A 24,679-nucleotide genomic window follows, 5' to 3' on the forward strand; every position below is an offset into this window, starting at 1 on the left:
CCAGTGGGCCAACCTCTGCTTGGAGACAGCCTTTCCCTTCCGCTGACCTCCATAACAGACGAAGAGCTGCTCTGAGGTCCTAAAGCTTTGCGTTCTGTCCACGTACAAGCGCAGGGCGCGAACGGGGCAGAGAAAAGCCAGGGCTGGGTCTGCCTCCTCCGGGGGCAGCGCTTGCAGGTTCACCACCTGGTCCCGAAAGGGGGTGGTAGGAACCTTGGGCACATATCCAGGCCGGGGTCTCAGTATAACGTGAGAGTTAGCCGGCCCGAATTCCAGGCACAATTCGCTGACCGAAAATGCGTGCAGGTCCCCTACCCTCTTGATGAAGGCCAAAGCAAGTAGGAGAACTGTCTTTTGGGACAGAATTTTTAACTCTGCTACCTGCAAAGGCTCGAAGGGCGGTCTCTGCAGTGCGGTTAGCACCAGAGATAAGTCCCAAGAGGGTATAGAGGGGGGGCGAGGCGGATTCAACCTCCTCGCTCCCCTCAGGAACCTGACGATCAAGTCATGCTTCCCCAGGGATTTCCCGTCTACTGCATCGTGATGTGCGGCAATAGCGGCGACATACACTTTGAGGGTGGAGGGGGACAGCCGACGCTCCAAAGCCTCTTGCAGGAAAGAAAGAACGGAAATGACCGAACACCTTCGGGGGTCTTCTCCTTGAGAAGCACACCACTCAACGAACAGTTTCCACTTCAGGGAGTAAGCAAGCCTCGTAGAGGGGGCTCTCGCTGACGTGATGGTATCTACGACTGCCTGTGGTAGACTACCTAGAACCTCCGCGTCCCGTCCAGGGACCACACATGGAGTCTCCAATAGTCTGGACGCGGGTGCCATATGGTGCCCCGTCCCTGAGAGAGTAGGTCCTCTCTCAGAGGAATAGGCCAGGGAGGAGCTGTCGAGAGGAGAAAAAGTTCGGGGAACCAGGTTCGGTTGGGCCAATAAGGGGCAACTAGCAAAACCTGCTCCTCTTCCTCCCTGACTTTGCACAGTAGTTGTGCAATAAGGCTCACTGGGGGAAACGCATACTTGCGGAGGCCCCGGGGCCAGCTGTGAGCCAGTGCATCCGTCTCGAGGGAATAAAACAACTGGCAATGGGACGAGTCCGGAGAGGCAAACAGATCTATCTGTGCGGCCCCGAAGTGGTCCCATATCAGCTGGACCGCCTGGGGATGGAGCCGCCATTCTCTCGAGGCCACAATCTGTCGTGAGAGCTCGTCGGCGGCACGATTGAGCAGGCCAGGGATGTGAACGGCACGAAGCGACCTCAGATGCTTCTGACCCCATAGGAGGAGGTGGCGGGCGAGTTGTGACATGCGGCGGGAACGTAGACCACCTTGGCGGTTGATGTACGCAACGGCCGCAGTGCTGTCCGTCCGGACCAGTACGTGCTTGCCGAGCAGCGTCGTCCTGAGGCGTCTCAAAGCAAGGAGCACTGCTAACAACTCGAGGCAGTTGATGTGCCAATGCAGGCGGGACCCCGTCCAGGTGCCAGCTACTGCATGCCCGTTGTACGTGGCCCCCCAGCCAGTGTTGGAGGCGTCTGTGAAGACCACAGCATGCCTGGACACTTGTTCTAGGGACACACCGGCCCGGAGAAACGAAAGGTCCGACCACGGGCTGAAGGTTTGGAGGCAGGCCGCGGTGATTCTCACAGGGAGCGTGCCTCTCCGCCACGCCCACCTCGGGACTCGGTCGCGAAGCCAGTGCTGGAGTGGTCTCATATGAAGCAGGCCGAGCGGCGTAACTGCGGCTGCCATATGCCCCAGGAGCCTCTGAAACTGTTTCAGAAAAACCACTGTTCTGCTCTTGATAAAATTCAGGCAGTTCAGCACCGACCGGGCGCGATCCTCTGTGAGGCGCGCCGTGTGTTGGACCGAGTCCAGCTCCAAACCGAGAAAAGAGATCCTCTGCACAGGGGCGAGTTTGCTCTTCTCCCAGTTGACCTGAAGACCCAGCTGGCTGATGTGCTGGAGCAGCAAATCCCTGTGTTCGCATAACAGCTCCCGAGACTGAGCTAGTATCAGCCAGTCGTCGAGATAGTTGAGAATGCGAATGCCCTGCTCTCTCATGGGAGCGAGGGCTGCCTCCGTAACTTTCGTAAAGACACGGGGTGACAGGGCCAGCCCGAAGGGTAAGACTTTGTACTGATACGCCTGACCCTCGAACGCGAAACGCAGGAATGGCCTGTGTCGCGGCAGGATGGAGACATGAAAGTACGCGTCCTTCAGGTCGATCGCTGCAAACCAATCCTGGGGACGGACACACTGGAAGATGCGTTTCTGCGTCAGCATTCTGAACGGGAGCTTGTGAAGGGCCCGATTCAGGACTCGCAGGTCCAGGATTGGTCGTAACCCACCCCCTTTCTTGGGTATAATGAAGTACGGGATGTAAAAGCCGGCCTTCATATCGGCTACCGACACCGGCTCTATCGCGTCCTTCGCCAGCAGGACCGCGATCTCCGCGCGCATGACAGGAGCAGATTCGCTCGACACTGAAGTGTGGCGAATGCCACTGTACCTGGGCGGACTCCGGCGGAACTGAATCGTGTAGCCGAGCCTGATGGTACGGAGGAGCCAGCCGGACGGGTTGGAGAGCACTTTCCAGGCCTCGACGAACCGAACCAGGGGGACCAAGGGTAACACAGGCATACCCGGGGTGGGGCAGCGCGGTGGAGGGCAGGGACCCGGCTCGGAAGGCCCGTGGGCGGCCCGAAGCGGGGTCTGAGTGAGCCGTGCTGCACTTACCTGTCTCCACGGGGCAACAGAGGACGGGAGAGAAGGCGGATGACCGAGTCCTCGACCGCCTCGTGTTGCGGGCTGGCGAACAAGAGGGGGCTGGGGGGAGCAAGGCTGTTCCACAGGGTCGCAAGCCGCCAGCCTCGCCCTCTTGGGACCCAGGGACGGAGAAATTCGCTCTTCTGACAATTGGGGTACCACTGGACTCCGGAGAACCAATGGTGGAACGGTAACCATCTGAAGAGTTAGTCCCCCCATCCCTGGGTGGCCTGTCTCAGGAACGTTTCTGACACTCGCCCCCTGGCTGGGCGGTGACTGAGACAGACTGGGCGGCCTGCCTGCTGCTGGTTCTACGCTGGGGCCTGGGTGAAGGCTGTTGCGGAGACCCCACGTAACCGGAGGCAGCGGCAGGGGGGCGCCCTCGGCGACGAACGGGCGGAGAGACTATCCCCGGCGGCAGGGTGGAGGCAACAGCGGGCCGCCGGGATAGGGTGTGTCGGGGAGCCTCCGTCCGAACCTGGGTGGCAGAGAACTGTTGGGCGCAGCTCTCCGCCACGTCGCCGAACAACCCAACCTGGGAAATTGGGGAGTCCAGGAACCGAACCTTGTCCGCATCCGCCATCTCAACCAGGCTGAGCCAACGATGGCGTTCCTGGACCACCAAAGTGGACATCGCTAGACCGACCGCACACGCCGCGACACTCGTACCCCGGAGGGCGAGGTCAGTGGCGGTGCGGAGCTCACTCACGAGCGCCCGGTCCAAACTACCCTCGTGCATGTCCATGAGTGTTTTGGCCTGGTAGACCTGCAACAACGCCAAGGCATGCAAAGAGGAAGCGGCTTGCCCGCAAGCTCTGTAAGCTCTGACCGCCAATCCTGACGCGAACTCACAGGCCCGCGAGGGGAAACAAGGATCCCCCCCCCAGGATGCAGCGGCCGTTGGACATAAATGAGTCGCAACAGACCGCTCCACTGGAGGGATAGCCTCATAACCCTTCACCGCTCCTCCGACAAGGGTAGTGAGGGAGGAAGAACTACTCAAGTCGTTTTCAGCAGTAAAAGGTGCCGTCCACGACCAAGTAAGCTCTTCATGCACTTCGGGAAAGAAGGGCACTGGGGCGGCGGGCTGAGAACCAGCACGGCCCGCCCCGAGATACCAATCATCCAACCGAGACTGAACAGGACACGGTGGAGGGTTCCACTCGAGCCCGACAGCCTCGGCGGCCCGTTTCAGCATAGCTGATAACTCTGGATCCGGCTCGGGCAACATTGAACTCCCGGAGGGAGACAACGCAGCCGAGTCGTCATCTCCAGACATCAGCTCACCCTCCGATGCTGCAATCGACATCCTGTCCCCCAGGGGAGCCCCGAGTGAAACCGCTGGCCCACCCATTACAGATGGACCAGCAGATAACACCGGAGGCTCCAATGGTAGCAGTGGAAGGGAGGGGTGAGGAGCCCACAGGGAATGGTTACCGGGCGGGACATCCAACACTACCCTCCGGTCACCCATCCCATGCAGCACCCGGGGGTGGGGCATGGCAATGGGGACTCGCTCTCCGCGGACGAAGGCGAGTCTCGCCCTCAACACTGCGACAGTCATGTTCCCACAGTGAAAACATGAGCTGTCCACAAAAGCTGCCTCAGCGTGCTGTAAGCCCAAACACGTGATACAACAATTGTGACCATCAGAGAGAGACAGGGAACGACCGCACCCAGAAACGCACGGGCGGAATGACATCTTGAAAAAGACGCAAACGCACCCGTGTTGCTCTTTTAGGAAGTGAAAACCTCTCACCAGTGCCGGAGCACACAGGGGAATGACCGCGGCAACACTGACACAGGAATGGTGCACCCTGTGCCAGTGAAGCACTCACTTTCTCGCCCTCAACCGACCGTCAGACAAACAAACACAAACAGAAATTTGGTTGCTGTGAAAACAGCAGTTGAGAGCTTGAAGCTCGCGATCACCGCTGCACTCGCGCTGTAACCACCGACACCAGGAGAGACTTCCCAAAGAAGCGCCAACACATTCGCTCGTTGTACAACAACACTCTTCAGATCCAGACATGAAGCTCGGCTCCGAAGCGAAAGGCAAATGGTGCGTGCATCCACTTCCGTATTTATACCCGCGCTGCGGGGCGGAGTGTGAGATGCAAATCTCGCACGCCAATGTGTATTGGCTCGTTCAATAATACTCGAAGACGATAGGCTCCCTAGCGTGATCCCATTTCAGTCGGCGTCGACTACGTCCGACGTTATCGACTGAAAGGGAACTTTAAAGTCGATTGTTATCAGAAAAATCGCAATTCAAAATTGTGCAACCCTAAGTCGATTAGTGAGTATACTGTATATTTTAGCAACATGGCATAATGCTTTCCTTTTAGTCATGGGTAGTTTAATTATAAAAAAGGCTACCACTGCTATACATTTACATTTATTAATTTAGCAGGCCTTATAGCAAAATGGCCACACAAATTCAGACATCTTTGGATTTTGCTTTCTGCATTCATTCCTTTTTTAATTTCCTGCCTGGGGTGTTGCATTTTTAAAGGAATAGTCCACCCAAAAATAAAAATTATGTCATTTTCTCACCCTCAAATTATTCTAAACATGTGTGAGTTTCTTTGTTCTTGTTGAACACAAAAGATATTTTTGAAGAATATGGGTAATTAAACAGTTGTTGGTCCCCATTGACTTGAATGATACAAGTATGGGGAAGCCAATGGGAACCAGAAACTGTTTGATTACCAACATTCTTCAAAATATCATCTTTTTTGTTCAACAGAACAAAGAAACTCATTATTTTTATACTATCCCTTTAAGACAACATGAAATGAAAAATACTTTTAAATCGCACCACGAGACCCCTGTGTTCTGCAACCTAATTAGTTGATTTTGAAAATATGTAGTTTTTTTCCCCCAAATCCCTTGATCTATCCTGCCCAAATAGTTCTCCTCAACTCTTGGTTTATTATTCTCTTTAAATTGAGGAGATTGTGAAGGCCTGTTTTCTGAGCTGAAGTTGGGCTGAGTTCAGTTCTCATGTCCCAGACGCGATTGTGTCTTTCTTTGATGTTTTCGTGATAAACCTGTTCTCATTCTACAGTTTCAGAGGCTAATTACCTTCTACCTTCTGCCCACCTTCATAATGTAGGAGTCCTGCTTTCCCGCTCTTTCGCAAACCAGGGCGTTTTAATAGATGTGCATGACTGCAGGGGAGAGTACTTCAAGGGACTGAGTGTCAAACCTGGACAAGGATTATTGTTTGGCAAGAGGGAGCTTACAAATTAGACCTGTCTGCCACCCACCCACATGTTCCCAGAAATCTGAGACATCAAACACGCACCTGCGAATCTCTGCCTCCGGCACTTTCTGCAACAGGGTCTCACTCCCTCTCCTTCTTACTTTTTCTTTCTTGCCCTTTCCATATTGTTTTTGTTCGTGATCACTAATTGCCTCATACACTATAAACTGTTTTTTCACAGCATTCTTCTCTAATTGAATGAGATTGACAGAATATTAGAGCAGATGGACAGAAAAGGAGCAAAAAAGGCCAGAAACACTTCAGTTTGAGAAACACGTCCAATTACCCGTCCTTCTGTCAGATATCTGACCGTACACCTCCACACACCACTGATATCAGACTGCTGATCCAGGAGCCAGCTTTTGCATTTCATATGCTCTTGAATAAGATTAGATGGACTTTAGAAAATGCTGTCAGATGAAATGTGTTCGATCTGATCTAGCATGTGTTCCTTCAGTAATTGTGGCCTTGCTGCTTGATTTAATCCAAAATGGTTATATTAAGGCATCACTGCGAAATCAACCTTTGGAAGTTTATTTTTAAGACAAACAGCCAACTAGTTGATTTAGGGCAACTAGCCAACTAGTTGATCAGTATTATAATGTGCATTTGGAAATGCAACATGTGCCAACCATCTTCCCTTACTTGTTATGATGAGAAGTGCTTAAAAACTGACTGTTGTCAACAAATAAGAATTTTTAAGGGATTTCTGCATTTTTTCCACCAAAATAAAAGCTTGGTGATTTGAAAATAAAGAAATCAAGACAGTATAAAATAAACATTATATTATTTTTCTTAAATGCTTGATTTTTTTATTTTACAGTGAATTATTACAATAGTAATATTTGTTATTTTGTTGAATATTTGTATTTAGAAATAATACTTATTATTATTATTTTATAGTCATATTTTAGTCATATTTTTATAGTGGATTGTTATCAGAAAAATCGCAATTCGAAATTGTGCAAATATCTGACCATACACCTCCACACACCACTGATATCAGACTGCTGATCCGGGAGCCAGTTTTAGCATTTCATATGCTCTTGAATAAGATTAGATGGACTTTAGAAAATGCTGTCAGATTAAATGTGTTTGATCTGATCTAGCATGTGTTCCTTCAGTAATTGTGGCCTTGCTGCTTGATTTAAGCTGACATGATTTGATAATGAGGGAGGAAATTCAATATCCTTTGGTGGAGAACAGTGACTGGAACTAAAACCCTCATATCTCGATCGATGTTAGTTATCGAAACCACACATAAAAAACCCGCAACACACAGTAGACACTAGTTTTTCGCATAGCAGAGCTCCTCTCCTGCACTGTACGACTTGACAGACAACTACATGTCGGGCCCTATCGTGCAAGTGTTTTTTGCTAGTTTCAGCTCGACACAGTTCTGTTTTTATTCCTACTTACCGCCAGAGGCAGTGCAAAGCACTAGTGGATAATCGCTGCGCCATCTAGATAGATCGAGAACAAAAAAAAGTCACGTCATGACGCAGACCAAGACGCGAGGATATAAACCACGGCAACTCGGTGCCCAGCCACTTTCACTTTCTCGCTTTTGATAGGTTGTTTGTTTTCACGCGCTCTACACTATCATCAGGACGGATATCTTGAATTATTTTTCTTCATTACGTGAGTGCATACGATTATATTTGTTGTTGTGTCGGCGATACCCTGTGCTTCACGGTACTATCCGGTGGCTGGTTTCGATCGCGCTTAGGTAGCTTTCACCGCAAACCTATAACGTTATATCTGTTTTATATAAATATATACGTATATTTATATTATCATATCTTAGATTCATTGCAAACTCGCTGTTTTGCTAGTTATTGAATGCCACGCGGTTCTATCCGAAGGCAGACCTGACTTTTCTTGTGAGAGCGTTTCATGTTATAGAATTTTCGGTTCTATCCGAAGATTTTTCCGAACTGCTGAGTGGGTGTTATTACAGTTTTAAGTGCCTACGTTGCTAACCGAGGACGTGTTATTGATAGAGTCATGGATCATAGCTCTCTCATCTCCATTTCAAGTTGCAAATTGTGTCCGAAAACGCTTCTTCCCGACGACAGACACGATCGATGCCCATCTTGTTTATGCCCATCATCTGAAGGAGGCCCTGACTGATCCGTGTTTGCATTGTAGTATGCTACCGATGTCAGAGAGACAGCTTCGCCTTGCTGAGTTAGACATTAACTAGCCTGTTAGCCTTGCACAACAGCCGTGACATGCTCAAAAGCATCGCGCGTCAGCAGCTGCTGGCGCTCCTCCAAGCAAGAAGAAATCTGTACTACAGAAAGACACTTCAGAACAATTTTTATCGAAGACTTCTCTCTCTCTCGAGAAATGATGGAGATGAAATGTCTTCTTCAGTCTCTACAATCCCCAGTGTCGGCCCCACATACTGAGAACACACCAGTAGATGAGATTGATTTCCAACCCCTACATGGTATGGATTTTGAAGCTCCCTCCATGAGCGCTCATTGCCGCTGGTGGTTCGCGAGAGCCGAGACGTCCTGCCCATTGGGACAGGATGCTTTAGTCCATGAGTGGCCGAGTTGCCTGTTGTATGCGTTCCCTCCATTTCCACTTCTGTGGGAAACATTACATTGTATATTCCTATACAAGCACAGGGTGCTTTTAGTCGCACCTCAATGGCCAGCCAGGCTATGGTTTCCTCTCCTTCTGAGTCTGTTACAAGGTGAACCATGGCAGCTTCCCATCAGACGGGACCTTCTTTATCAGATGCACGGCTGTGTTTGGCACCCAGATCCAACTCGTCTTCAGCTCTGGGTTTGGCCCTTGGGTTCAAGGAATTGTTTCTTGCAGCATCTATTTGATGACAACAGGGTGGCCTCCACTTTAAAAGTTTATGTTGCTGCTATATCTGCTTATCATGACAGTTGCTGGTGCTTCCCTTGGGTCTCATAACCTTGTTTGTAGTTTTCTGAAGGGAGCGAAGAGTTTAAAGCCCGTTCGTTATACTCCTTTTCCTGTGTACGACTTACCGCTTGTTCTAGAGTCCCTTTGTACACCACCATTTGAGCCATTGGCTGTTGCGGATATTAAGTGGTTGTCCTTAAAAGTGTCTTTTTTGTTGGCCGTTGCTTCCACTAAATTTGTTGGTGAACTTCATGCCTTGTCAGTGAGTGAATTGTGTTAACGCTGGTTAGCAGAGGATACTGAGGTCATTCTTCGGCCTAATCCAGCCTTTCTCCCTAAAGTTTTGTAACCACAATTTGTGAATTTGTCAAATGACGTGACTTTGTTGTTATATTCTTCTCGATCTATCTAGCTGGCGCAGCGATTATCCACTAGTGGTTTGCACTGTCTCTAGCTGTCATCCGGAATCCACAGAACCACAGTTACATACGTAACTAGCGTTTTCCTTTTCGTGTCCTGCACCACGTTGTTTAATTAGCAAATGTCTTTGCGCCCATTTGTATGCTGGTCTGAAATCAAGGTGTGTTCAGGCGCATTGCTATTTTAAGGCAACTGAAATAGACTGCGCCATTGACCAATGAAACCTGGTCTAAAGTCAATGGCGCAATATTTTTGGGGTTATTTAAAGAGCACGTTAGTAATGTGCTCCTATAGGCCGGGCCACAACGCGCATACACTTTGTCCCTTAGATGGTTTGCTCCCGCACTTTAACCTCACGCACAAGCAGATCCATTTCCTCGCTAGAGAAGCGTTCAGTTTTTCCGCTTGCAAATTCCGCCATTTAAATAGCAATCTTCCATGGCAGAAAAACTGAACTGGCTTTTAAAGGAAATGGGAGATGAGACTCTGATTGGTTTATCGCACGTTATGCCCAAAACACCCATTATTCATCAAAAGGTAACTAAACCCCTGGTCAGAGCCTGACTCCACCCACTGGCAATATTTTAAAAATGCTGGAAAAGTGGGCAGAGCCTGAGATGCATCTCTTTGTATGGAACCTGCCTACGTCACCAACAACCGCTGCGTCACGAACCACCGCAACCACCAATAGGAAAATTCAACTGCAGTAGCCACCGTTCAACCTGAAGAGGGCAGCACTCAGACGTTTTTAAACCATACATTGTAGAATTAAAACACTTTAAACCCAAATGTCAAAAAATTTACTGGAATCAATAAACAGCATTTATGAAGCTCCATTCTTACAGATCATTAACTAAAAAAAGTTGTCTTAGTCTTTAGTTACCCTTTCAGAGAATAGGGACTAAACTTAAACTAGCAAAAGTGGATTCAGACACGGCCAAAGTGCACTTGCGCCGTGCGCTTTAGACCATGGGCTTAGATCGTTAAAATAGGGCACGTCCAGTCCGGTTCTGTTCACACAGCACGTGTTTTCAGAGAATGCGGTTGTGAGTCCTCAAAATTAGGAGTTGGTTATAAAATGTTGGTTTTAGAATGCGGTTGTCACTCCAGTACATAAACAAACTGTTTGTTAATTTAGCTGTATTAAAGCTGCAGTAGGGAGTTTTGAGAAAATGTTGACTTAGCCTGAAAATTTGAACAAGCACAACTTACAGCTCCCCTGCTCCCCCCCTGCTCTCTGCTGCGCTACAGCCCTCCCTCCACAGCTCCTCCCCCACAGCGGAGCCTGCACGTTCGTGATCCTGTTCGAACTCATTCATCAAAATGAACAAATCTTTTTTCGAGTCATTTCGTTCGTTGAATGAACGAAATGACTCCAAAAAAGACTCGTTCAAAATTAACAAATCTTTTTTCGAGTCATTTCGTTTGAACAGGAGAGTCACGAACGACGGTACGTGCTCGCGCTGTGCAAGAGAGGGGTGATCAGCGCGTACACGAGCGTGATTGACACTGCTAAGACATTCCTCCTGGCTCTGATTGGTTGTTTCTGACCGGGAGCGGTGTATTTCTGCCAATGGCAATAGGACCACAGGGCGGAGCCAGAGGATTTTGATTTTTTCACAGATTATCTGTCTCATATTCTACTGTCAGGACATCATGTCAGTTTTAACAAATATTTGTTTAAAAAAGTTACCTATTGGAGATTTAGGAACTGACAACTGTATTCTGCTGCTGTGTGAATGTGGCCAAAGTCACCAGTTCAAATCCAGTCAAAACAGTTTCATCATAGTGTTGACAGTGGTGCATTAAACCACAATAACTTCTTCAGAGGTACATAAATTGATCATTCATAATTCATATGAAGGGTCTTCAGATGCAGGAGTTATTATGGAGAATTATTGCATTTGGCTGTCTCTCGGCCTGCTTTGATTGGCTTTTATGAAGCACAAGATAAACAGATTTCTACAGCAACAACATCGTGACTACAACAAGATCACATCTGTCTCCTGTGATACTCCTATAGGGTGTGTGTGTGTGTGTGTGTGTGTGTGTGTGTGTGTGTGTGTGTGTGTGAGAGAGAGAGAGAGAGAGAGAGAGAGAGAGAGAGAGAGAGAGAGAGAGAGAGAGAGAGGCATAATAGACACACACTGCCTCTCGAGAGTCTCGGCAAGTCGTTTTTACTCGCTTGAAGGGCACTGCAGGAAGAGAACTGTATTTGTATGGTCGTTCTGAATGAAAATGAGCAACGGGATTCCATCATGAAGGATTCACTGAATATCTTTTTGTTCAGTCCTGGAGAAAATTTTATTGCTCAGATATTGCCATTTTACAGCTCAAGGCACTTCATGGGTTTCATTGAATTTTGTAACAGATGTTTTGCCTAAAATGTTTTAGGAGTAATAAAGTTGACACAAATGAGAAATTGCAGGGAGCTATAAAGCTAAGTAGGTGAACCCTTTGGATTTTTGCATGCAGTGAAATTCTATCTAATTGTCAGCTCTTAAAATATAGTCACAACAATCTAAATAAACTGTGAATAAACATTCACAATTGCTATTTTAAAAGTTGCACATTTCATGTTTAATATTTGCACATACGTTTAATAATTTCATTTGTGATTTCTCTCTTGCGTATATTTCAGAGAGACGAGACTGTGTCTAAGCACTGAATGTGCAGTTATCCATCTACAGTATATCTTAAAGGGGCAGTAAGCGATTTCTGAGAACGCTGTTGAAAGCAGACCGAGCAGCACAGCACACTTGTGGCCAATCAGCAGTAAGGGGCGTGTCCACTCATGATAGGGCAGGAGAGAGAGTGAGCAAGAGAGAGATTTGAAAAAAGACTGTAGAAAGAGAGATGGTTGAGAGACATTAAAAAAGAGAAAAGCTCAAAGGAATATCACTAGAAAAAGAAGGGTTATGATCAGGCAAGAGCTTTATGACCTGTGTTAATATTAGAAAAGCTTTCCAGTGCTGTAGAGACTGAAGCGTGAAGACCTGAAAGAGGTTGTGTTGTTTCTGCTCCATATGTGAGTGACATTAGCTACGTTTACATGGACACCTTTTGGTGGAATGAAATCAATCCGATTGATGTATCCGAACACGGTGTTTACATGAACGATAAATAAAGTAATCGGCTTGATGTGCGCGTTTATATGTCACAAGCTTAAAATCGGAATAGATTTTTTGACATGCGCACACTGCACGAATATACTGCCTCTGTTAACACATAAATATTCTCCTCTATTGGTTCTTTATTTCTTTAAAACAGCAGGCTTAATATTTATCCGTCTCTGGTCAAGATTTGGAGACAATGAGCATATTACGTTTTGCCGTGCTGCTCATATTTATCACTCAGTAAAACCCCGCACCCAAAACCAGTCGTCTGTGGATGAGAAAGAGTCTGAAACAAGGACTGGTGGGAGTCGTGGGACGTTGTCCTGGTCCACTTCACAGACGCTGAGTGAAATGAGAATTTTAGAATAACACTCATTTAGATGACACTTTATTCAACAGGAAGAACAGCTCGTTCCGTGCGTCATACGTCATTATGCTATTTCAACGTCATTACACATGCACAATCCTTTCAATTTCGGTTTTCAATCCGATCAAGTGTTTACATGTTTTCTCGATTGGATTACAAAAGGAATAAACCACCCCTTTCAATCCTATCGAAATTCCAATCGGATCATGCTCAATCAGATCGATTAAGGTGTTTACATGAAGGTTTTTTAGTCCGATTGAGCCGTCGATCCGATTCTAAGGATCCATGTAAATGCAGCTATTGGTTTTGCTGTTTCACAGAATCAAGATATGCTGTTGTTGTAATGCTAGCTATAGTAACAGGACGGTTTTGAGTGTCATTGTTTGTCTGCTGTCGACTATCAACCTTCCTTGTCGTTCATTTGTCATCTTTGCTTTATTTTTTTGTGAAGCATTATTTTTCTTCGCTTTAGCTATGATAAAGAGACATCCACTCTTGCATTTGGGAGTAGAGCAATGAAGGGAACGGTGTTTCCCTTTCCAGGGAACTCGAGCTGCGTTGAGACACGGTGGGAACGCTCTGCGTGATTGCGTCGTGAAGCACGTGTATAATCAGTCCAATGGAAGAGCTAGACGTCATAGGCGGGCGACGTCATAGACCAGGAAGCTATAAAGCACACCTGAAAACAGACCGCGACAGCTTCTGTGCCTTCAGCAAGCGATCTGTGTATTCTGTCCTTGTCATATTTATTGTTGTCTGTCAAGTTGCAATATATATATATATATATATATATATATATATATATATATATTATGGCAAAAGAGAGCAAGCAGCTTCGTGTTGTTCCCTGCCCACGTTATATCATGTGTGGGGACACACACATCAGCTTTCTGGTACTATTTGGGAGTGGAGCATGCCACAGTCAGTTCTCGAGTGGGCTGACTGTGAGCATTGCGAGAAGCTGTCCGTGAGAACGCTCCGCTCCCGCCGTGCGTTCTTCGAGGAGGACGGTTCTGTTTGCGCTCCCCACGTGGGCCCCGCTGTTGCCGATGCACAGCGGCGACTCGCATTTTGGGGTTCGCATACGGATCTGACAGCGGGGGTTGGGACGGGCTCCGCCCTATCTCAGCTTTCACCTGCCAGATCCAGTGCTGGCGATTCCAGTTCCGAGGAATTGGTATCATTATGGTTTTGTTTAAAAAAAAGAGAACAAAACAAATAAAGATATTAAGAAAAAGACAGATGTTTCAGTTTTCAATAAATTAATAAATAAGTCAGCTCATAACTCTGTTGAATAAAGAGGAGCTTTAAAAGGAGGATTATCTAGTGCTGTTGCTAGTTAAATATTTTCTGGCTAGCTGAACATTATGAGAGTGAAAAAGAGAGTTTATTAGATGAAATATATCTAAAAACAGAAAAACTCTGTATCTCAGCCTCCTCGTCGGGGACTGCCGTTTTTTCCCTATCTCCACACCACACTAAAGAGGTGTCGAGATTGTGGAATAAGCCAGTTTCTATTTTATGTGTTTAATGCCCAAACGTCTAACTATAGTAATGCTATGGGTATTAAGTATTATGGTATGACAGTGCCTCGGGTTAAAGAGTTGCTAGCTTGCTAGCTTTCTCTCTCCCGAGTCGGCGTCAACATTTTTAACCCCGACGTTACCGACCAGCCATCTTAAATAAATAAAGAAAAATATTATTAGGCAGGGCTGGTGGGTAAATTATAAAGACATGGATGAATGTGAGGTTGTCAGCACTGACGCTATTCGACAATTGCGTCGTGCAAAAACAGATAAACTATACTGGGGAGGGACGGATTTGAGAAATCGTTTCTCCTCTGCGTCCTCTGGGGGGCGACTCTCTGAGGAGGGTCGCAGCACGGCCAGTTCGGTTGTTTTCCTGCTGGTGGCCACGGAGTGATATATTTATATATATATATGTACGTTTTTCTGATTTAAAAATAAAGAAAAATAAGATAAAATTATGTCTGTTCTTCTGGACTCTCCGCTTTCAAAAAACTAAGAAATAAACCATTCAGCGGCGTTCCAGGGGTTTCTTCCTCACCGATCTAATGTTCCTGAGACTGCTGGGCGGAGCAGTCTCGGTCTACTAAGCTCCTCGCAGCACAGAGTGCAAAACGAGCATCGCCATTTGGGTCCTCCACAATCGAGGGGGACTTGGGTGGCGGTAGCAGTCTAGCCAGTTAGAGATATGCAAGATCTGAGGACTATTTATCTCTAAAAAAGCTAGGACAAATAGGGTGGTCCCCTCCGGGGTAGGGATGGTTTTGAGAAATCGTTTCTCCTCGGCGCCCTCTGGAGTGCGACTCTCTGAGGAGGGTCGCATCGCTGGCAGTTCGGATGTTCCCTGCCGGGTTGGCCGTTCAGGGCGCCTAGGTGTCAGCGTCCCCATACGATCCTCCGAGGAGGGTCGTAGGAACTAAGTTATTTAGAGGTAGGCAAGATCTGAGGACTGTCGTCATCTCTAATAAAGCTTAGACAGGAAGTCCTGTCGTAAAAACGAGGCTATCAGGCTTCTGAGGGCTCCTCCGGGGCAGGGGCGGTTTTGAGAAATCGTTTCTCCTCGGCGCCCTCTGAGGTGCGACTCTCTGAGGAGGGTCGCAGCGCTGCCAGTTCGGTTGTTCCCTGCCGGTTCGCCGCTTCAGGAAACCGTAGTGACTGTTCAACCAAATCCAGAGGCCAGTCTTGAGAGACTGGTTCCCCTAGTAGAATTTCTGGCAGCGTGGAAACTACTGCCACATATTTCTCGGTGGGTCCTGCACACTATAGAAAAGGGTTCAGAATTCGGTTCTTGTCCGCCCAGATTTCTAGGGGTCCTCCCCACTGTGGTGGACCCCGAGCAGGCTTTGGTTATGGAGCAGGAAGTACTGACACTTCTGCAAAAGGAGCTGTAGAAGGGGTTCCTCCTCCCGGCAGACAGTCAGGGTTTTACAGCCATTACTTCATTGTTCCAAAAGAGGATCTGGGGTTGCGTCCTACTCTAGACCTGCGTCAATTAAACAGCAGGTTTCAGTATCTTAAGTTCAAAGTATTCTTACGCTAAATATGATTGTGTCACAGACTTAGAGGTAGGCAAGATCTGAGGACTGTCGTCATCTCTAATAAACCAGTCCTCAGTCCGAGGACTGGTTTGTCACAATAGACTTAAAGGACGCTTACTTATCTATCCATCCTCCTCACAGGAGATTCCTGAAGTTTGCTTTCAGGGGCGAAGCATACCAGTATCGGGTTCGTCCTTTCGGCCTAGGTTATCACCCTGCACCTTTTACAATATGCGTGGATGCAGCTCTGGCTCCTCTGAGATTCCAGGGCATTCGCGTATTAAATTATATCGATGATTGGTTGATTTTAGCTCAGCCCGAGCTTTTGCCAGTTTAACATCGAGATGTCGTTCTGTCCCACATAAGGGGGTTGGGGTTGCGGCTCAACACCAAAAAGAGTGTACTCCTCCCAGCTCAGAGGACCACTTTTCTAGGTGTATTATGGGATTCAACAACAATGCAAGCACGTCTGTCTCCTGCATATATTTCTGCTATTCTCACAGCCGTAAAGAATGTAAAACTAGGTCAGTCACTCACTGCAAAACAGTCTCTGAGACTGTTGGGGCTCATGGTAGTTGCGTCCAACGTAGTTACTTTTGGCCTTCTGTACATGAGACCCCTGCAGTGGTGGCTCGGGACCAAGGGGTTTTCTCCGAGAGGGAATCCGTTTTCGCATGATCAAGGTCACGCGGCTATGCCTTCGTGCCTCGGTCATGTGGAAGAATCCTTGGTTCCTCGCCCTGTGCCCAGTGCTGGGGGCTTCTTGTCGACGCGTCACGCTATCGACGGATGCTTCCCTCACAGGATGGGGGGCGGTCATGAGTGGCCGCTCGGTGAAAGGTCTTTGGTTGGGGCTCATGGCAGTTGCATCCAACGTAGTTTCTTTTGGCCTTCTGTACATGAGACCCCTGCTGTGGTGGCTCATGACCAAGGGGTTTTCTCCGAGGGGAAATCCGTTTTTGCATGATCAAGGTCACGCGGCTATGCCTTCATTCCTCAGTCATGTGGAAGGACCTTGGTTCCTCGCCCAGGCCCAGTGTTGGGGGCTTCTTGTCGACGCATAATGCTATCGACGGATGCTTCCCTCACAAGTCGGGGGCAATCACGAGTGGTTGCTCGGCGAAGGGTCCGGACAACACACTGATGGTCTCGTATATCAGAGCAGATATCCTGTTGAGGCAGGGGCTGTGGCCGGGGAATGGAAACTTCACCCCGAGGTGGTGGAGCTTCTTAGGGAGAACTTCGGTCAAACTACAAGTCGACCTTTCTCATCGTTTGTACAATGCATTGCCCTTGTGGTTCTCCCTCACGCATCCAGCTCCGCTTGGACTGGATGTGATGTAATAGGTGTGGTTGCCTCTACACCTATATGCTTTTCCCGATATCTTTGCTCCTGAGAGTTCTGGAGTTGTGGATACTGTGGGCTCAGCCTCTGAGGGGGCCCAGCTCATAGATTCAGGTCTCTCGACCGAGGCCGTGGAGACCATACTCCGGTCTAGAGCTTCCTCCACGAGAAGACTAAATATGCTGTTCTCTGCCTGGTGCAGAGCACGCCTTGTGAATCTTGTTTCTGCCCCGTGGGTACAGTACTTGATTTCTGTATGAAGGTTTCTTTACTGGGTTATCTCTGAGGAGAGATCCTTAATTTCGTCTTCTCCGTGGTACATGAGGCTGAGGCCTGCACGTACTTGGATTTGCACCTGCGATGGTGATAGTATTTCTTCACCACAGGTCGGGTTGTATTTCTAGGTCCCTACTAAATGTGCGGGTCATTTGTGCAGCAGGCCTTCTGTCCTCCACCTTTAAAACCCCAGATCAGTAAAAACTTAATCTGTTACGCCCTGTCCGGGCTTTGGATGCGTATGTCCACAGGGCTGCTCAGTGGCGTATATCAGAACAATTATTTGTCTGCTTCGGGTCACCTAAGATAGGTTGCCCGGCATCTAAACAGATGATGAGCAAGTGCGTAGTTGAGGCTATCTCACTTGCTTATGAAGCGGCCGGACAGCCTTCACCTATGGCTGTTCAGGCCCATTCTACAGGAGTATGGCTCCCTCTAGGCTTTAATTTCGGGTGTTCCCCTTCAGGACATTTGTAATGCGGCAGGCTGGTCCTCACCACATACATTGTCAGATTTTATGACTTTCACCTCTCCACTCCTGGGGCTAGGTTGCTTGCTTCTTAGTGTGTGCGCAAGGACTTCACACAGAACGGGCATTTGTCTTTATGGCGTAGTGGGTATGGGGTTCCCACCGCGTCTCAACGGAGCTCGAGTTCCCTTGAAAGGGAACGTCTCAGGTTACGTATGTAACCCTGGTTCCCTGAGAGGGAACGAGACGCTGCGTTTTCCTGCCATACTTCCTGCATGCCTTGATCGACTTGCTTCAGGCTTTTTCAGAAGCTGTCGCGGTCTGTTTTCAGGTGTGCTTTATAGCTTCCTGGTCTATGACGTCACCCGCCTATGACGTCTAGCTCTTCCATTGGACTGATTATACACGTGCTCAACGACGCAATCACGCAGAGCGTTCCCACCGCGTCTCAACGCATCGTCTCGTTCCCTCTCATGGAACTAGGGTTACTTACGTAACCTGAGATGGTTTGTTCATTTCAAATATCAACAGTGTTTCTCAGAAACCCTTTAAACAAGGGTTTCCCAAATGGGAACCCGCAAACCCCTGGAGTTTCACAAGGGAACTGCTGGGTATTTGTGAATCGTTAGTTAATGAAAAGCTAATAATAAATGAAACCTAAAAATAACAAATGGGGCTGCATAATTAATCAAAATAAAACTGAAACCCGATATATTTTATCAAGTAGTGATTTTCAAGTCAAAAGCTGTGATTTATAAATATTTGTTTTGGAACTTGTAGTGTTAGTTTGTTCTTGTAAAGAGTGAAACCAAGTGTGAACACCCTTAAAAGTAACTATTCTCATTTGCAGTAGTCTTTGTTATTTTTGTCTGGGTGTCTCATTAGCAATATGAGACATTTTTATATGAAATCAAACGTTATATCACAATTGAAATACATAAATAATCACAATATAATTTTTGCCAAGTTGTGCAGACCTGTATAAAAATAATTTAAAAATAAAGTATTTGCTAAAAACAGATATTTTATCTGTTTTCTTGCATGTCATTTGACAATTAACTGATACTAGGGATCTGTGACTGTATCATTGAATAATTTAAATATTAACTAACTTAACAGAGCTTCTGGTTGTAAACAACAACAACAAATGTTTTATTCTAGCTTAATACACTCTTTTTATCAACATTTGAATATGGGTAAGTTTCATAAAAAAGCACCATTTTGAACAAAAAGCTTTGTTTTAAAAATGTATTTTTTTTTCAATTCATAGATAAGCAATGCTTTTATCGCTTGTTTCTGCTCCTTTTTTGCCTGTTTTTGGATCCGAAGACTCTGTACTCTTGCAGAAGATGTGTAATAGCGCTGCCTACATCTCAGAGGTTCGGCTGACAGAACAGTCTGGGAGCCTCTGCCTTAGTGAGTGATTTTGGTGCAGAAAGAAGCGAAGAAGCAATTTGAGTGGGAGGAACGGGAGCGAACGAAGACATGCAGAGAGAACAAGGAGTGGTGGAGAGTGAGGACGGTGAGAAGAAAGGCAGGAGAGTAAGGGAGGAGAAGACAGACTTTGATCAGAGTACAAAGGAGTGGAGTCTGCTGGGGTGCGAGAATGTATACTGCCATGCCGCGCGTTCTAATCTGAAGAATAAATCTTGACACTTTCTTGATGGTGTTTCACAGAGACCTGAAGCAAATGTGCTCTTCCCCAGAGCGAAACCTGCTTTTTACACTTCAGACGGGCGTACGGATCGACCTGCTCACAATCCTGCATCTCTGATGAATTCAATTTTACAGTTTATGAAGCGGAACGTAAGATCTCCCCACCCCTGCAGAGAGTTTACAGCGCACTGACACAGCTGGGCCGTTTTGCTCACGTTCAGCTGTTTATTGTGGACCAGTGAGACAGCAGGGAGTCCTGACAGGAATAGATGGTGCTAAAGACATTTATTAAGTTTCTTAATTTGATCTAGTTTTCATCAATTTTCTCAGCATCTAAAGCAGAGTTCCTTTCCTGCTGATGTAACCAAGGCCTTGTGGGCAGGGAAATATAATATTAATCAACTATATGTTTATTTTGAAATCATTTTTAATTTTTTGCCAGTTTTGCCTGTTCTGTGGCATTCTGAGTGTTTTTTTTAGCTTTCATGGGTGGTTGCTTGGGACGATGGCCCAAGATGGTGAACGTGATTTCACCAAGTACCTTCATCTATGTTCCTGGATCAACATTACAATCAACCAATCAGATTTTAGGGACAAGTTTACAGTTTATGCCAAGTTTAGGCTTACAATCAGGGTTGTGCTTCTACATCAGTGTTATTCACTGTAATATCCCTCCCATTTTAGGGATAACTTGTGGGTAGGGTTAGCTTTAGGGGTAGGGATAGGGTTAAGACAAAATTTCCAGACAGGATCAAGAAAATATGTTGATCCAGGATGCCTTACTTGGCAAAATCACAGTAAACATATGTATAGATATGACGTAGTTCAGGATTTTTTGCCTGTTTTATCACTCACAAGATCAAAAAAAAAATGTCTGTAATTGTGGCGCATCACACATTACAAGATCTTCTTAAGATTATCATGCCAGATAAGCACCTGAAGCGGATGTAAACAAAATGGATACTGTGTCGCTGCAACTGGCTGTAGACATTAAATGACGAGACATTATAATGGCAGCAGTGGTGTTGCCGCATTTCGACCAGCTGTTCCTCCATCTCCGTTGTCCACTGGACCCATAGAGCTGTTTCACGGTCGCATTTTTTAAAAAATGATGTCACTTCCAAACTTCTTGTAGACTTGTCTCTCATTGGCTATTGTGGAAGTACTGATGTAATCATAGTCGTCCTGATTTAAAATCATCAATATCAAACATGTGTCTGATGTAAATGCCTCATATTACCAGTTAATCTCGGAACATTGGAACTGACCAATGCCCTGGACACGATTTTTATCTCCAAATACTGGGATGGGTAAACCGGGCATATATCGGCCTGAAACTCCTGTAGTCTGAGCCTGGCTTTACTAGTCGTCTTGTGTAAAATAGCAATAGTCTTTTACAATCCAATCAAGAAGATAAAATGTCAAAGTATAGAAGTTAAATTCATTGTTGATCCACATTGGTAAAAACTATAAAAAATGATGTATTTTGCTGCCAGGCCAGTAGTTGGTGATGTCACTTTGTAAAGAAACACTATGCACCTTTAAACTGAACACGGAATACACATGTGCATGACCTCACCGTTTTCACAAATTCGTCAATTTTTTGTAGTTTACATGTAGTTTACAATGTAACGGTATCATTTTCAAAGATGTGCACTTTGAAACCCATTTTCAAAAGTTTGCATTTTGCAACGCTGTTGTCGTGTAAATGAATAGCCAAAATGCATACAAGGCTTTCAGTTGGAAAACGGTGTCATGTAAACGGTCCCTTAGGGTGAAGATCAGCTGGGTTTTCATCTAATTGGTGGGTAATTATGGGCAAATTGTTGCCTAATTTTGCCACTGTTATTTGCATTGTATCCTGATGACCACCAAGAAAAACACAGAGGGAAAAAACTGGCATTGTTGATGCGGGAATGTTAGAGCACCTCAATACCTCAATCTTTCACAGCATCCAGGTGGAAATACTCACGGTAATAAGAGGTGAAAGGTTGCGTTATTTTATATGCTTAGACACACACTCTTCAGCTTATCAAAAATGAAAAGATCCCTGTCTGTTCTTACAGCATGCACACACATGCTGTAAGTTGATCTATCAATAGGGAGTGTGTGTTTAACGCTGTGAGCAGCTTGAATGCATTTGTAACGACACTTAGATCTACATCTCTTGTGCAAACACACACACACAGTGAAAGGTGGACTTGCATCTGTAACAACACATAGAACCTTGGCAGTCCTGCTAATCACCTCAAAGAGCCTGACCTCAGTGTCGGCCCCCTCGGGTTTCAGCTCCACCAGGGGGCCCAGCCAAACTCAATGGGCAGAGTGGTGAATGGGCCCTATGGTGGAGCTGCGTGTTGGGGCCCACATGCAGAGGTTTCAGCAAAATACACAAAACCACTTCAAAACGTTCCATTGATGTCCATCATGGAACAAAGACATTCCTGATTCATGAGTGTTCGCAGCTGGTTATCCAGTAGGACTGCTTTTATAGCTGGACTCACGTCATGATGCATTCAAGTCCAACTACTTCCTGTTTCTGTGCTACACAAAGATATGCAGCACCATTGTGCCTATTTTGTCCAAATACAATGTAAAAACCAGGAAAAAAATGTTTTATAGGGCAAGGGTCTTCAACCCGGGGTCCGCAGCAGTATAGGAGGGGGTTCTTCAATTAAAGTTTGATAAAAAAATAAAACATGGTTAAAAACATCACAAAAGTCAATTTTAAAATAAGCACCCTGAAAAGAAAACAAGAGCACCCTCAGGTTATACTGTAATAATATAATATTATCGGCGAAACAGATGCTCGTGAAATTTTCCTATTTACAGCTTGTTTTTGCAGCGGTGAGAAATGTAGCCAATCACAGACATGTTTGTTGATCTCTTGAACGCGATGGCCAATCAGAGGTGTTTAAGTTAGAATCCACTCGCCACTCAAACGCCGGAGTTTTTGTTCATGTGCTGAGTTCTGCTCGCTCTCGAGTAAGAAAAAAATTATTATTATAAATATGTAATATAAATAAGTAAATGCAAGTAAGATATTCATTATGCAGTGTGTGTAGACAATTTTATTGATTTTATTGGAACGTTGTGAGATTGCGAACTGAGATGAGTGACAGCATTTTAGTGATTGTAAAGTGAGGCTATATAGATATAATAATCTATTAAATAAAAGTATTGTTTTTCAAGCTGCTAAGAGGACTGATGGCCAATTACATGCTGCAAAGTTTTGGAAGTGACATCTTCACATAAATGCAGGGTTTACTCTCGAAAGTGCAATTGATATAGTGATACTAGCAAGGGACAAAAGTATGGCATGTAAAAATAGAAACGCGCAATGTAAATGCAGACTAATAGATTACTACATAAAAATATTTGTATCTTTAATTTTTTTAGATTCCATTCCGATTATTTGTGAAAGTAATGATTTGCAAATAATCTTAAATGTCTCACTACATTGCTATTCTTGTAATGGTGGAGCCGTTGCTAACACAGAACATCTGCACTTTAACCCACACTTATTTACTTATTGATTTGATTCTTAATTGTCCAACTGACAGTAAAATTAAAATGTTAATTTTTAATAAACTTGTAGCTAAAGTTCAGGTAAATGTTTGTCCATCTGATTAATAAAATATAAATGTATGACGGCAAATCCATTAAAATTATTTACAACTGCAAACAAGTGATGAATTGGGATTTTTATTGCATCGTGTTGTTTATTATGATGCATAAATCTTAATTTTAACAATAAAAGTATTAGAGTGATGCATGTGCAACAAAAACAATGTACATAATTCTGATCTATTGTCTTAACATTATATAACTTATTTTTGATTATAATATGGTTAGTTTCTATTAATATTGAAGGCTAGCCTATGCTTAATATGTAGCTTTGTTTGACAGATTTTGTATCGGGGGTCCCTGTTTCATGGGGTCCTTGCCCTGAAAAACTGAAAAATGTTGTGGGCTCTGTGACGGAGCTGCAAGCTGGGACCTTCTTATCTAGTGTCTGTCTTGAAAAACAAACACAGTTCTCAAAATAATGATGTCTGGGGGAAAATGACTTGTGAAGCTGTGTAAATATTTACAGCCTTATTCTTTTGTCCATCTTATTCTATATGTCTGACCCATTACACACACACACGTACACACTAAGTTTTTGTTTGTCTCTCTCCTACACTAAAATTTTAATTAGTATTCAGATAACTTTGTTAAATGACATGAAAGCCAAATGCTGCCAAGTCATTGTTATTCAAAGAAGACCAGCCCGGCAAAACAAATACACAGAGTTTGAAATCATTTCCGCTGTTCCACACAATAATTAATAGGAATAGTCATTTTTATGTATATTGAGATAACATAATTATACAAAATCTCAATCTCTCTTTCTTTCAGTTTTAATCGCAAAGCTTTTTGTTTATTTCCAGACCTCTCAGAACTTTGAAGCCTACTCTATTAGTAAAATGTTGTGTGGAATAAGGACAACAGAGCAAATGAAAAATACAATTAATGTTAATAAATATTAAATATTAATAAAGATACATATATTTTAATATAATATATTTATCTTTATAAATATTTAATATAATTATATTTTATTTATTTAAATTAAATTATATTAAAATATTTTGTTAATTTATTTTATTGTATTTTATATTATATATTATTTTACTTTCATTTATTACATGGTACATCAGACATGGAATCATAATACCACAAATCACATGTATCATGTTATTCCTATAAAGTACTTTGGAAAGTATAGTGAAAATACTATAGTATAAAATATGGCACTCATTCACTACCATGGCAAAATATTTTATTGTATTATATTGTAAACAACATAAGCAATCAACAAATTTGTCAACTAGAATAAATATTGTAACAAGGTTTGTTGATAAGAGAAGAAAGAGGCGGTAACCGGAGATCCTCACGGAGACTGCCGCATAAACTAAAATAAAGCACCAATGTAAAGTCCCACGCCTGGTCCTCTCTTGCTTTGCACTGTCAGCTTTTATCCTTCCAG

General features: G+C 45.1%; 1 protein-coding gene across 1 annotated transcript in view; it reads left to right on the forward strand.

Annotated features, from left to right (window-relative positions):
- Window positions 1-24,679, forward strand: part of sema6ba (sema domain, transmembrane domain (TM), and cytoplasmic domain, (semaphorin) 6Ba) — a 177,983-nt gene that overhangs the window by 96,126 nt on the left and 57,178 nt on the right. The gene's annotated exons all lie outside the window — the stretch shown is intronic.

The sequence above is a fragment of the Siphateles boraxobius genome, unplaced genomic scaffold, assembly GCF_051911475.1.
Source record: "Siphateles boraxobius isolate OS27281-9 unplaced genomic scaffold, OSU_SipBor_1 86, whole genome shotgun sequence".
Lineage (NCBI taxonomy): Eukaryota > Metazoa > Chordata > Actinopteri > Cypriniformes > Leuciscidae > Siphateles > Siphateles boraxobius.